The sequence below is a fragment of the Hordeum vulgare genome, chromosome 3H (assembly GCF_904849725.1).
Source record: "Hordeum vulgare subsp. vulgare chromosome 3H, MorexV3_pseudomolecules_assembly, whole genome shotgun sequence".
In the NCBI taxonomy this organism is placed as follows: domain Eukaryota; kingdom Viridiplantae; phylum Streptophyta; class Magnoliopsida; order Poales; family Poaceae; genus Hordeum; species Hordeum vulgare.
The window spans coordinates 58695256-58708868 of NC_058520.1; the positions used below are offsets into that span (position 1 = coordinate 58695256).

At 40.6% G+C, this 13613-nt stretch overlaps 1 pseudogene; it reads left to right on the forward strand.

Annotated features, from left to right (window-relative positions):
• Window positions 1-1330: 1330 nt before the first annotated feature.
• Window positions 1331-1994, forward strand: LOC123439517 (annotated as a pseudogene).
• The last annotated feature ends 11619 nt before the right edge of the window (window positions 1995-13613 follow it).

Consider the following 13613-nt stretch of genomic DNA (forward strand, 5'->3'; position numbering starts at 1 on the left):
TTTTAGGTTTCTGTTTTTTAGGTTTTTGTGAGGTTTTATTCAAAATCTATTAACATGTGATCTAGTTTTGAAAATCTTGACGTGGCAAATCCAACAGTGAAACCAACTATGGCTTTAGATGCATGGTTCAAGAGATAAACATTTTAAACAAACAAATCTACAAAAAAAAGGACATCTCGGTGCGACAAGTGGCGCACATGCAATGCACAACATGTAAGAGCCTAACAAGATGATGGTGACCTTTACAAAGGATATCCCTTAACAAGTGATTTTAGAGTTTCTAGCAGGTAGGTCACTGTATAGGGTCTCCCATCGAGTAAGCCATCCAATTGTAAGAATTCTATTCCGCTCATAGTGCACATAATAGTTATTTTGCGCACTTAGCAGTTGCTGCTCTAGTACTTTTTTGCTCCCTTTATTTTCTGTGCTTCTCTATTTGTGATGTTTTTGTTTTATTTTCTATCTTCATCCTCCTACTTATTTCTTGTATTTTTGTTTTACCCTTAGTTTTCTTTTCCTTATTTTTGACAATGTTGTCTTTTATCATATTATCTTTTAGTACCAGATGACCATGTTTTCATTTCCAGCTTTTCATTTCTTAGATTTTTTCCCTTTTCGATGTTTTAATAACTTGATGACTTTCTTACCCAATGAACAATTTTAATTAAACTATGAGAATATTAAAATATGTGATGACCATATTTTGTTACAAAATTTCCATACCTCTAATAGGAAATTCACACAATGTCAAATATGCAATGATTCTTTTCAAATTTCGACCACAGTTCTTTAATATAGAATACATATTTTTTCTTTGAAATAGGTGACAAATAGTTTTCATATGCACGATATCCCATTAGAAGTTTCGGTTGCTCAATTTTTAATTCGCGAGTGCCTAGGCACGAAATAGGAGGTATCATCCAAGAGAGGAGGAGTGTCACATCACTTCACGACCAGGGGACGGTCTCAGTCAGGAAAGGAGGACTAGCAAGCTGAATTTAGCAACAACACATGCATACCACACCTAATTTCCGTCTATAGAAAATTCGAGGATTTTTCTTAAAATACATAAGTAGAAAATACACACCTCACACATATATGAATGCCTTTAGTACTAAAATTAGATCTTGCTCCCTAAATAGAAATTGGACCTCGGTCGGGTGGATGTTTTGGCCGGTTTTGTAAAAATGCATTCGCCAAATTTAGCGTCTATGGAGCTCCAATGGCTGATGGCCTCACTATCATACCACTTGCCCCGACCCTGGGTCATCGCCTATATAAATGTAATGCAACGCAAGCATCTCGATCAACACTAGTGTTGGTGGTCCAACTATCAAAGAGAAATCGACAACAAGATGGATGCCAAGCGCAAGGCCGAGTCGCTGCTCGTCATCACCCTTGTGGTGGCGGCGGCCACATCACCTGTGTTGGTGGACTCGGGGCATGAGAAGGCTACTCCCACCTGCCTCATCGAGTACTCCAAGCTCTGTGGCAAGGGATAAAAAAGGACGCCACGTGCACCGCCATGGTCGACAAGGCATGCAGCACTAAGGCAAGCAGCGTCACCTTCATCGAGCGCTTGTTCACGGAGCTCGCCGAGGTCGGGGAAAAGAAGGAAGAAGTCTTTAATCTAGAAACTTCTGGAGGGCAGGATGCCTTGAAAGAATCCGTCGACAAGCATGGTGGCTGCCCAGGCGACAAGACTGTCAAGGACTATTCTACCCAATGTGGCGCCGACTGCGACAAGGCATGCATGGATCCTACTTGCACCGACCACTGCTACGTCGACTGCCCATACATGGCTGCGAGATTTGGCTACATCATGGCCACCCCCACCAATAAGAAAGCCATAGAGCAAGACATCGATTGCTTCAAGCATTGCGCAAAGGAAAAGGATAGCTCAGATAACAAGTGTCGCGATACATGCAAGCTAATTTCTTCTACCCCTACACCCGCCCCGGCCAAAGCCGCTTGAAAATGCATCTATTTATTCCTTCTTTTGGCGAATTCAAAATGCTTCTATTCTATCATGGTAATTTATTCATGTTCCGCATGTATTCATCTTTTTTTTTGCTATTCTAAATCAATAAATAAAAGGACGGTACTCGGAATACTTTTCTGCGTAAGCCTCAAATGTCATGTTTGAATGGCACTAGAACATCGCCCTCACATAATAAAATTAGAGGATTTGTAACTTCGCATTACGCTATATATATACGGTAATGTCTTACACGGTTTATATTTGGTAAAATGGTGATGAGATAAATCCAAATAATGTGTTGGCAACCGAGTGCACTAGTTCACTCAATCAAGCTCAAATTACAACCTTAGGTCGTTGGATCAAGGAACTAGAGAATTTGCGGATCCTAGGGAAGGAACTAGAAGAGGAGGAATAAGAATTGTAGCCAGTCGGACAAGTCAACCAAGAAGAGGAAGACGCCTTCAAATGTTGTTGTATATTGCTCAATGCGAGTGCTAACGCCACATCGACCATTAATGGTATTAGGATATCGTCATAGCTATCAGTTAATCATCTGGCACACGATCACATACTCCTTTTTCACACCTATTTCTTCTTAGTCTAGTTTTTACCTACTTTTTCTATGGAGGTCGGTTTTTAAGTCAAAACTATGTCGTGGAATTCAAATAAATGTTCTTGGATCCAAATAAATGGTTATGAATTCAAAAACGTTCATGAATTCAAAAATGTTGGTGAATTCAGAAAAATGTGCATGAATTCATGAAAATGTTCAACCGTTCGAAATAAGAACATTAACTAAAAAATTATTTGTAAAAAAAAATTGTCCTTAGACTCTAATTATTTTTGAAAATTGCAAACAATATTTGTTAAATGTTCATTTTCTTGCAATTTCTAAACGTTATTCAAATTTTTTGAAACATGTGTGCTTCTTGGAAAAGGACAAAAACAATGCTTCCAAGGGAAGCAATGATTTGTCTTTACAAGAAACACAACTATTTTTTAAAAGGAAAAAATAGTGCTTGCATATGAAACACTATTTGCCTCTTGTGGAAGCACTTAATTCTTTTGTTTCTTCGAAAAATGAAAAAACATGCCTCCATGAGAAGCACAATTTTATTTCTCGCATGCACGAGAATCACAACTTGGTATAAAATATGTGATTTTCAAAAAGAGAAAAAAACTGGAGCGAATACCGTACGAAAATGTTTACAAAATTTTGAAAAACACAATCGTGCGTTTCGCTAAATTTGAAACTGCTCTTGAACCATAAGGAAATAGAAAGTGTGTTCTACATGAAAAAGTTGCGCCTCGATGATATCTTTCCAGCACTGTATCATTTGCTTCATTCTGGCACAGCGGTTTAGAAAAAACACAAAAATAAGCTCGCTGCCAGTCGTTGAGTGCCCAACATTTTTGAAAGTGCACCTAACCCGTTAGGAATCTCGAAAAGTGTTCAACATGACGAAGTTGCGCATTTTCTATATCTATCCAACGATATAATGAATCAATATGCATGTTACTATTTGTATAGAAAATCAAATTCATTTGTGAAACAATCGTAAAATTATCTCTCATGAAGAATTACTTATTCTGCACTCTCGATGATGAATAGTATTACTATATTTATTTGACCTACAAGAGTTGGTTATGTACTTATATCTACTTTTTAAATAGTACTATTTTAGAACTTCTTTTATTTAGAGTTAATTTAGTTTATTGGCTAGCTGTATAGTTTATTGCACATATCTATTATTTTATTTAGAAAGTGATTTCTAAATATCTGCAAATCTTGAAGGCAACTGATAATCTTTTCCTCCTTATCTTTAGTCTTTAGAGTCATGCCATAAGAGTAATACATATCATACTTTTATATTGCTATATTGCTTGTAACATATAAAATGACGCTTTTCTACTTTAGAGCTCTTGTTAGCATCCCCTTTTACTTATAAGTTTCTGGAGCGTGCTTAGCTATGCTAAATCGTCATATTTGTTGGTGTGCAACCATGTTTTCATCAATAAGTTCGACGGCGAGGATATACGCATCTGGATTCTCGTGGAGATCCTTGAACTTCTTATGAATGTACCCAAGGAAAGGTCATTACTTCGAAGGCATCATTGGTTTTCCCTAAACTGTATCGTTCTCCTCACATGCGATGACGAGTGACTTACCTATGTCTGACATATGTATTATTAAATTCAAAGTGCCGAGGAGTCATTCAAATTTTCTTATTACTCCCTCCGTCCCAAAATTCTTGTCTTAGGTTTGTCTAGAAAATTCATATCTAGACAAATCTAAGACAAGAATTTTGGGTCGGAGGGAGTACTTACCAGGAGATGCATATGAGGAGATGTTGTGTTCTTAAAACTGAGTCACTAATCAGGTGCGTCGTAATAATATTATTCAAGGCGGCCGTGGAGGTAATTTTCAATTCTCAACATTATTATTTTAGACCATAAAGGTCTACTAGTTTGGACAAAAGTCTAAGGTTTACTATGGAAGCGACTCGAGGAATCTCCAGTGTCCATGCGACTCCATTCCCAAAGGAACAACTGACCTGGATAAATTCCTACCTCACAAGGCTGCTATCCTGGACTCCTAGGTTCCGGTGTCAACAACATCATGCTCCTCTCCGTGCAATCTGGCCAGGACAATAGCCAGGGACAAGCCAATCAGTACTTTGAATGTACTCGCAAACATCAAGAAAACTTATAAGTTAAAGAAGGTGAGATGCCATAAGAATTTATTCACCGATGCATTCGTGCATATAAACTTCCTCCACCGATGTTATATAAACAAGCAAGGAAGGATACCAATGAACAAGTAATCGCATGTGTGTCGCAGTCGAGCGTCAGAGCGACAACGCCTAAAGGATTCACATGCAAGTAATAACAGTTTCCAGAGTCGGGCGTCTCAGTGACGCCACAGAAAGTGCTTGTATGAAAGAAATAATAGTTGCCACACTCGGGCGTCTGAGCAACACCACAGAAAGGGCTTATAAGAAATAATACGAGCATGCCACAGTCGAGCGTCTAAGCGACACCATAGAAAGGGCTTATAAGAAATAATAACGAGCATGCCACTATCGGGCGTCTAAGCAACACCACAAAAAGGGCTTATAAGAAATAATAATAAATATTGAATATCCAGGAGGTACAACCTTACCACGGATATTCAACCAACATAATGATAGGGATTAGTCCACAATAAAAACAATAGTTATGATCATCCACCATATTTCGTGATTTTTCTCACGGTGTCATTAACTTCCTTCGAAGATCGACACTCGAACCGACACTTGACTAGTCAACCAGTCGTCCTTGACCGTGGACACGACTACTCGAATAGTTTTGACTCTGCAGAGGGTGTACTCTTTACCCACATCCCACAGGTTTCAAGAGTCACTGGACTAATCCTACGCACGGTATTTTAGAAGTAAACACTCATAACTAGTACAAACCCAATTTTCTCCCATGAATACCGACATCAGTCGGACTATGCTGCGAGAGAAAACCATAAGACGGGGGAGGCTCCAACCTCGACTAGCTTGGGATCAAATTTATACTGCGCTACAAGGGAATGGCCATTCCCTCTCGGTCCCAGACCGGAGACACCCATACCCCCTGACTGGATGACTGGATTTATTCCAGGGCCATGGATACCTTCATCTAGTCTTCTCTCCTAGACCATATTCCCTTTCGAGAAGACCTGCGGTAGCACGAAAGTTAAGGTGACACATAGACAAGACTCGAACTATAGTCGACTTAGGAGGTTTAACATTTTCCTGCAAGGGTTACTACCACACAATCTTGCTGAAGGTATTATTTGATGGTTACTACCATCAAACACAAACAAGCTTTCACTGACCACTCTCTGCCCACGAGATGTCAGCCCATGGTCTTATTTCCACCACGACACACCTTACTCCAAGGTTGTCCAGACCAACATAGCATACAAGGTATGAGGCAATACCCACTCACCACTCGTCATCCACAAACTTAGCAACAAAAAATATCCATCACATGTTGTCATGCAAGGTATGATTTCATGTGATATATTTAGCAACATAAACTAAAATCACGCAATAGATGTACCACAACAAACATCACACAACTTTATGTAAATAAGAGTTGAAGATGCTTTCCTTTGGAGTTGAGGAGTGTGATGTGCACAACAAATTCTTGAAGTGAGTCCCCTCTCTGCAAATCCTATTTTGACAAATATCTAAATTAACGCACAAATTTAAAACATCACATAAAAGTTGTTTGAAGTTTTTGAAATAAATTTGTAAATAAACTAGAGGAGATTTTAGAGAGGTAGGAAAAAGAATCAGTTGTTTTGGAGTTTTCTTTAAAAAGTTAGAGTCATTTAAAGATCCTGGTCAAATCTATTTTTTAAGGAAAGGAATAGAAAACACTTTGGACCAAATACGCTTTCCAGAGAGGCACGCGTACCAAGGGAAAATGCTTCGGCCAAAATACGCGTTACTGAGAAGAAAGCGCACCAGGGGAGACTACGCCACTCGGAGGCAACGGATGGCTCACCGACAGGCTGGGCCATGATGACGAGTTGATGGATATACTTCTCGCCCCTCATTGGTTACCCCAAGTGGAAGGTGGAGATGTATTCAGCAACAGATTTCCCTTACACAAGGACTATAAGGTTTATCGAACCAGGAGGACTCTGAGGATCAAAAGGTAGGTGTCCGTTGCTCTCGCGCTAGCAGAAGACGTGGACCTGCACACACAACAAATAACTTTGCTCCAACGAGTACAGAGAGGTTATCAATCTCTCCGGCCTTGTAGTTCGCAAAGGATCAAAACATAAGCGGGAATAGTGATAGTGATTGCAACGGAAAAGTAAATGAAAGCAGTAAATGGTGGAGGTGTTAGCAATGGTGGTGATATGGACCTGAATCACATGATGTTCACTAGTGATGTCTGATACGTCTGCAACGTATCTATAATTTTTGATGGTTTCATGCTATTATCTTGTCAAACTTTGCATGTTTTGTTTGCCTTTTATATCTTTTTTGAGACTAACTTATTAACTCAGTGCCAATTGCCAGTTCCTGTTTTTTTCCATGTTTTTTACCCCTTTCAGAGGAGGATTTTAAACGGAGTCCAAACGGAACGAAGCTGCCAAAAAGATTTTTTCCGAAACAGAAGAAGATCGGGAAGCCTGAGAATCAGGGCAGGGGGCCAGCAGGGACCCCACAAGCCCCCTAGCCGCGGCCAGGGGGGTCGCGCTTCCCAGGCTTGTGGGATCCCTGTGCCACCTCTTCCCTAGGACTTTCGCCTATAAATTCCCAAAAATCCCAGAAAAAATCAGGAGATCATCGAAAGTACTTTTCCGCCGCCGCAAGCTTGTATCTCCGCAAGATCCCATCTGGGGCACGTTCTGGTGCCCTGCCGGAGAGGGGATTCGGATACGGAGGGCTTCTTCATCAACACCATGACGTCTCCGATGATGCATGAGTAGTTCACCATAGTCCTACGGGTCCATAGCTAGTAGCTAGATGGCTTCTTCTCTCTCTTGGATGTTCAATACAAAGTTCTCCATGATCTTCATGGACATCTATCAGATGTAATCTTCTTTTGTGGTGTGTTTGTCGAGATCCGATGAATTGTGGATTTATGATCAGATTATCTATGAATATTATTTGAGTTTCTTCTGATCTCTCTTATGCATGATTTCATATCCTTGTAATTCTCTTCGAGTTGTGGGTTTTGTTTGGAAAACTAGATCTATGATTCTTGCAATGGGAGAAGTGCATGGTTTTGGGTTCATACCTTGCGGTGACCTCACCCAGTGATAGAAGGGGTAGCGAGGCACGCATCGTGTTGTTGCCATCAAGGGTAAAAAGATGGGGTTTTCATCATTGGTTTGAGTTTATCCCTCTACATCATGTCATCTTGCTTAAGGCGTTACTCTGTTCGTCATGAACTCAATACACTAGATGCATGCTGGATAGCGGTCGATGTGTGGAGTAATAGTAGTAGATGCAGAAAGAATCGGTCTACTTATCTCGGACGAGATACCTATATGTATGTTCATTGCCTTAGATATCGTCATGACTTTGCGCGGTTCTATCAATTGCTCGACAGTAATTTGTTCACCCACCGTAATATTTGCTATTTTGAGAGAAGCCTTTAGTGAACACTATGGCCCCCGGGTCTACTCCACACCATATTTTCAGCCTTACTCTTTTTCTTCGTTGCACTTTCGGCCTTCAAATCTCACTTTGCAATCAATATTGAAGGGATTGACAACCCCATTATAGTGTTGGGTGCAAGCTGTTTTGTGTTTGCACAGGTACTCTAGACTTGACGAGATTCTCCTACTGGATTGATACCTTGGTTCTCAAACTAAGGGAAATATTTACTGCTCCTGTGCTGCGTCGCCCTTTCCTCTTCAAGGGAAAAACCAACGCAAGCTCAAGAGACGATAGAAGATTTCTATCGCCGTAGCAGAAGAATTTCTGGCGCCGTTGCCGGGGAGGATCAAGTCAAGAACTCATCCAAGTAAGTGTTGCAAACTCATCTCTTGCATTTACTTTTTTCCGTCACATTTTCCTCTCCCCCACTTCAGAAAAACAAAAATTTACAAAAAAATATTTGCCTTTTTCGTTTGCCCTTTTCTCTCGTTTGCTTTCTATTCGTCTGTGTGGGATAGTCTACCTGTCCTCATGGCTAGATCCACCACTTCGAACGATACTCCCAAGAGCGAAGTTCTCAATTTCAAACAAATTGAGGAAGAAAATTAAAGGACGTTTGGTATAGGATTTGCAATGCTCATAGTAGATCTACTCATAAGCAATCCACTACCGTCCTGCTTCGCAGTATTTGTGTGGGTGTTTCTCCTTGGAATAGATATATTCTTGACACCATCGTAGGTGGACATTTCTTGGGTAGCCATACCATTGATTCTTACGGAGCTGTAATAAATTTGGTAGGCTCACCCCCACTCATGGTTAATGGAACTATCTTAACTCTAGAACATGTGATGCGTAGGCTGGACGTCATTGAAAATAAAGTTGCTACGATCAAACTCATTGAGAATTTGGATAAAAAGATCCACAATAAAATAACTCAGTACAGATCCAAGGTGAGAATGGTTTTGAAAAATTTAAAGGAGAAGGAAGCCACAGTTAACGAAAAACTAGGTCATGATTCCTCTAGGATTGGCAAACTAGAGGGCGTTATAACCAACTTGGGTTCCACTTTTGCCGATGTGTAGAATACTCCAAACTTTGACCACAATAAGGTCACCAAGTCTGTTTTTGTTCCCAAAAATAGTGGTGAATCATCTAGAAATAAAGATGAAAACCTTAAGATGATAAGTGATCACGCTATTTATGGTTTGAGCACCAAATATGACGATACGTGATTCTATCGCCTTATGCCTAGCTAAGGGCGTTAAACAATAGCGCTTGTTGGGAGGCAACCCAATGAACTTATTTCTTTTTCTTTCTGTTTTGTTGTGTCCACACCATCATAATTCTGTTATGATTGTGTTTTTTGTGTTTCTTTTGTGTTTGAGCCAAGCAAAACCTTTTTGACTAGTCTTGGTGATGGTTGTTTGATCCTGCTGGAAAAAGACAGAAACTTTTTCGCTCACTAGATGATTTTTAATTTTTATTCAGAAAGAGCTTTTGAGTTAATTCTTTTGCTGCTGGTTGATATGCCTTTTGCCCAGGCAGTCGTAATTTTTTAGAATTTTTGGGGTACCACAAGTATACGAAGTATACAGATTGCTACAGACTTGACTATTTTTGACAGATTCAATTTTTGTTGAGTTGGTTGCTTGTTTTGATGAAACTATGGATAGTATCAGGGGGTACTAGCCATGGAAAAGTGAGAATACAGTAGCCCGACACCAATATAAATAGAAACCAAGATTGCTACAGTACATAAAGTGGTGGTAGTTTGTTTTCTTGTGCTAATGTTATCACGATTTTCTGTTTAAGTTTTGTGTTTTGAAGTTTTCAAGTTTTGGGTGATGTTCTCATGGACAATGAGATAAGGAGTGGAAAGAGCTCAAGCTTGGGGATGCCCAAGGAATCCCAAGCCAAATTGAAGGACACCAAAAAGCCTAAGATTGGGGATGCCCCGGGAAGGCATCCCCTCTTTCGTCTTCAATCCATCGGTAACGTTACTTGGAGCTATATTTTTATTCACCACATGATATGTGTTTTGCTTGGAACGTCTTGTATCTTAGGAGTTTTTTTTCTTTTTGTTGTGTCACAATCATCCTTGCTGCACACCTTTAGAGAGAGACATGCACTCATCGTGATTTTGCTAGAATGCTCATAGTGCTTCACTTATATCTTTTGAGCTAGATAATTTTGCTCTTTGTGCATCACTTAGATCTTTTAGAGCATGACGGTGCGTGACTTGGTAGTTGGCTTATGCTATGAAAGTAGTTCCAAAGGTGATAGGTACCCAAAGAGGATACAAAAACCTCCTTCTTCATGTGCATTGATTAGAAAGAGAAGTTTTGATTCCTCTCAATTAGTTTTGAGATGTGGATTTGGTAATATTAAGAATTATGTTAGTAGGGTGTTGTGAATCTAGAAATACTTGTGTTGAAGTTAGTGATTCCCGTAGCATGCACGTATGGTGAACCGCTATGTTAGGAAATCGGAGCATAATTGATCTATTGATTGTCATCCTTTGTGTTGAGGTTGGGATCGCGCGATGGTTAACAGCTACCAACCCTTCCCCTCGGAGTATGCGTTTAGCACTTTGTTTCGATTGCTAATAAAAACTTTCGCAACAAGTATGTGAGTTCTTCATGACTAATATGAGTCCATGGTATAGATGCACTTTCACCTTCCACCATTGCTAACCTCTGTAGTGCCGAGAAATTTTCGCCGGTGGGTTGCCTTCCTCAAAACAGCCACCATACCTACCTACTATGGCATTTTCATAGCCATTCCGAGATATATTGCCATGCAACTCCCACCGTTCCGTCTCATGACTTGTGCCATCACTCTCATATTGCCATTGCATGATCGTAAGATAGCTAGCGAGATGTTTCAACGTCATAGCCAAGCTAGATCGTTGCACATCCCGGTACACTACCGTAGGCATTTCCTATAGAGTCATTTCTAAGCTTTGAGCTGCGAGTAAATAAAAGTGTGATGATCATCATTATTAGAGCACTGTCCCATGTGATGAAATAAATAAAAATAGGCCAAAGAGCCCAATTATAAAAAATAGAGAAAAAAGAGGCCCAAGACCCCAAATAAAAAAAATATAAGAAAGAGAGAAAAAGAGAGAAGGGACAATGCTTCGTAATAGCACCATGTTGTTCATGTTTCAGAGCCTCTCGTTTCGTCACTACCATATGCTAGTGGGAATCATCATTATATAACTTGGCTTGTATATTCCAAGGATGGGCTTCCTCAAATTGCCCTAGGTCTTCGTGAGCAAGCAAGTGGGATGCACACCCACTAGTTCTCCTTTTGAGTATTCACATACTTATAACTCTAGTGCATCCTTTGTAAGGCAGTCCCTACTCATTCACATTGATATCTATTAATGGGCATCTCCATAGCCCGTTGATACGCCGAGTCAATGTGACCGTCTCCTCCTTTTTGTCTCACAACCACTGATGTCAGATGTGCTACTGCAAGAAAAGACCTTCCAGTGGCGCCAGAAATAGGTGTGTCGACGGCACCAGGAATCTTCTGCTACGGCTACGCCTTAAGGGACTTCCTGGGAAAATATGCAAAGGATTTCCCCCGTGGCCTTGGAGCCTTGCGTTGGTGTTCCCTCGAAGCGGAAAGGGTGATGTAGCGGAGCGATGGTAAGTATTTCCCTCAGTTTGAGAACCAAGGTATCGATCCAGTGAAGGAGTATCACAAGAGCCTGCACAAACACAAAGAACCTTCTCCCAATGCTATGAAGGGGTTGTCAATCCCTTATAGATTGTTCGCCAAGTTAGAACTGAAAGCAACAAAGTAACAAAGCAAAGTAAAAGCGGAGGTGTAAACGATAGATGTGAATAGACCCGGGGGCTGTAGGGTTTACTAGTGGCTTCTCTCATGAAAGCAAGTAGACGGTGGGTGAACAAATTACTGTCGAGCAATTGTTAGAACCGCGCAAAGTCGTGACATGATCTATGGCAATGATTATATCTATAGGCATCACGTCCAAAACAAGTAGACCGATACTGTCTGTATCTACTACTATTACTCCACACGTCGACCGCTATCCAGCATGCATCTAGTGTATTAAGTCCAAAACAATGGAGTAACGCCTTAAGCAAGACATGATGTAGATGGACAATCTCATATCAACGAAAGAGCCCATCTTGTTACCCTTGATGGCAACTACTCAATGTGTGCCTTGCTGCCCCTACTATCACTGGGAAAGGTCACCACATGGTAAGAACCCAAAACCAAGCACTTCTCCCATTGCAAGAATCATAGATCTAGTTGGCCAAACAAAACCCAAGACTCAGAGAGACTTACAAGGATATCAAAGCATGCATATAAGAAATCAGGAAAGACTCAAATATATCAAAGATAATATGATCACAAATCCACAATTCATCGGATCTCGACAAACACACCGCCAAAGAAGATTACATCGGATAGATCTCCATGAAGATCATGGAGAACTTTGTATTGAAGATCCAAGAGAGAGAAGAAGCCATCTAGCTACTAACTACGGACCCGTAGGTCTGAAGTGAACTACTCACGAGTCATTGGAGGAGTGATGATGATGATGATGAAGCCCTCCAACTCCAAAGTCCCCTCCGGCAGGTCGCCGGGAAGGGTCTCCAGATGAGATCTCACGGAAACGGAAGCTTGCGGCGGCGGAAAAGTATTTTCGTGGATCCCCCGATTTTTTGCTGTATTTTAGGGAATATATAGGCCAAATATCTAGGTCAGGGGGCGCTCAGGGAGGCCACAAGCCCTGCCAACGCCGCCTCTCCCCTGGTGGCGGAGTGGGGGCTTGTGGGCTCCTAGGAGCCCTCCTGGCTTGGCCCACATGCCCCCTGATCTTCTTTCGTTCGGGAAAATATCATTTCAGGGATTTTATTTCGTTTGGACTCCGTTCCAAAATCAGATCTGAAAAGAGCCAAAAACTCAGAAAAAACAGGTACTGGCACTTGGCACTAAATTAATAAGTTAGTCCCAAAAAAGATATAAAAGGTAGATGAAACATCCAAAGATGACAAGATAACATTGTGAAACCATAAAAAATTATAGATACGTTTGAGACGTATCAAGCATCCCCAAGCTTAACTCCTTCTCCTCCTCGAGTAGGGAAGTGATAAAGAATGAATTTTTGATGCTTTCATGCTACCTAGCATAGATGTCCTTTGTAACTCCTCTTATGTGACGTGAATGTTCAGATCCATTAGATTCAAAACAATAGTTTGCTATTGACGTGGAAACAATAATAATTCAAGCAAACTAGCAAGGTAATCATGAACTTTCAAAATAACAAGGCCAAAAGAAAGTTATCCCTACAAAAGCATATAGTCTGGCTATGCTCTATCATCATTGCACAACAAATTTAAATAATGCACAATCCCTGTATTGGCCAAGAAATTGTTGCACACCTTTACTTTCTCAAACTTTTTTAACTCTCACGCAATACATGAGCGTGAGCCATG